This window comes from Triticum dicoccoides, chromosome 2A (genome assembly GCF_002162155.2).
Source record: "Triticum dicoccoides isolate Atlit2015 ecotype Zavitan chromosome 2A, WEW_v2.0, whole genome shotgun sequence".
NCBI classification, from domain to species: Eukaryota; Viridiplantae; Streptophyta; class Magnoliopsida; order Poales; family Poaceae; genus Triticum; species Triticum dicoccoides.
In genome coordinates, this window is record NC_041382.1 from 24,673,341 (window position 1) to 24,675,542 (window position 2,202).

Genomic DNA, 2,202 nt, shown 5'->3' on the forward strand with positions numbered 1-2,202 from the left:
CCCCAATCACATGGAACAGCTGGGAATTATTGAGGAACCTACTAGTTAGGTGTGAAAACAACTCAAAATGAAGGATTAATTTGTGACCTCGCACTGTAATTAATTCCTGGACAGCTTGCACGAGAACTTGCATAACTTTTGACTCAAGCCCTCAAATGACTCACCGTATGTTTTTTGCATGAAAGTTGACTTCAAATGCCATCTTATCTGGACCCTAAAACATGCTAGGACCTTATATGTTTATTCTATAAAGGTGAAAACTGACTTCAAATGCCATCTTATCCAGACCCTAAAACATGCTAGAACCTTATATATTTAATTCAGTTGAGGTGGGAAATTGCAGCTAGAAATCTAATGCGACATTTCTCCCAACATAGGCATCGAGGGCTTTCCAAAATAGATAATGGTTTTCCCATGTCTTCCTTTTGTTGATCGAGTGGTTTAGACTTTCTGCTAGCATGAACCTCACTCTTTGATGCCTTTGGGCATGCCTTGATCCTGGCATGTGGCATCCTCGACTCTGGCATTGGGTGGTATCGGTGGTCTCCTATCCTATACATGTGTTACCATTCTCGATTCTGACTCTTTTCCTGGTAGGATCGGCGCTCCACGGCCTGGAGCGGGAGGAGAGGTGACTTTCTCCGAAGGTGGCTTGGTATGTTCTATACAATGATATCTAGTGGTTTCTCAAGGCGACACGGTTCCCTCCTATTTAGTAGTCCAGGTTGGTTCTAGTTAGCTGTGATGTCTTCTATATTCATGCTTGGCGTTGAGTTGGTAGCGTTTTTACTACTCGCTCAGATGGTGTTTTCCATTTGAGGATATCTCATCGGTTCGGCCATCTGAGCTTTATATATGAAGCTGGGCTAAAAAGTATTAAAAGACCATCTCGCACGTAACGTGCAAACTTCATTTCCTTTTTAGTTTGTGATGCAGACTACAATGAAACAAATATAATAGTTGGGAAGAAAAGCATAGAAGGAAAGGAAACATTGTCGTTCTAGACAAAAAAAAAGAATCATTGTATTGTATGTTCTCTTTCTTTCTTTTTTCTTTTTTTCTTTTTTTGCGGGTGGTACTGTATGTCCTTTCCTATATGTAGTGGAAAAAGATACCTGAATTAACCGTGAGATCATGGAGAATTAATGATCCGTATCAGTTTAGGAGCAGCTTCAAATTCCCCATATATATGTAGTAACAAAAAAATGCCATCTAGCTAGTTCCAGGGATTCTAATTGAACCATATATAGCAGACATAATTTCCGTGTCCCCACACAGAACGTTGAACCCTAGCTAGTGCAATTTGTGCTCTAAGCACTCTGGGATGGACTTCAATATCAGATATGGGTTATCGTTTTATGTCAAAAAGAAAAGATATGTGGGTTATCGTTTGTGAGACTTCAGAATTTATAAAGGTGAAGCAATTGCTAACAGCACTCCAGTTAACACATTGTTATTTATTTCTAGAAGAAACATTTTAGCCGTTATACATTTCCATCGTCACGATATGGGTGCGTAAATTAAGCTGGGGTTTCATCTCTCTGTAATGAGCATCTTGTTTCACCGCAGATGCAAGTTCTCACTGCGAGTTTAGAAAGATTGAAATCCAAAGCAGAAACAATGCAAGTCATAACATGTTATCAGCTCCTGCTCTACTCACGACTTTTGTGTGCTGGTTAGGTGTATATTTTCTGTCGGTCTTCATATTTCGCAAACTAAAAAGGCACCACGTGGCTGGACTGCCAAAAATTCTCTTACTTTCCTGTGGAAAAGATTCCGTTACTTTCTCCGAATGCGCTGGCCTGAATAAAAAGAATTCAGAGGTCAGGCATGTGCTATTTGATTCGTTCATCAGATAAGAACAGTTTGATGAAGGTGTCCCTTCAATCCCGTATCTTCTGAAGTACTCCCTCCGTCCCAAAATATAAGAACGTTTTTGACACTAGTGTAGTGTCAAAAACGTTCTTATATTATGGGACAGAGGAAGTACCATTCTGCAGGGCAAAACAAACAGTAATAGTCTATATTTGGCTTAAATGTTGACAAGACCTCCTTTCAATTTGATGTCAGAACACAACCTCACTCATTCAGTTATACTGAAACTATGTTGGCTTGGCAGGCAACTTTCACAGGCAAACAGACTTCGACCACCAAACTGTTTTTTGGGTTGGCAGGCGACTTGGTTAACCAAAAATCCTAGAA

The 2,202-nt window shown here is 40.1% G+C and overlaps 1 pseudogene; it reads left to right on the plus strand.

Annotated features, from left to right (window-relative positions):
- LOC119357473 overlaps positions 1 to 635 on the plus strand; it is a 6,057-nt pseudogene extending 5,422 nt beyond the window's left edge.
- The last annotated feature ends 1,567 nt before the right edge of the window (positions 636 to 2,202 follow it).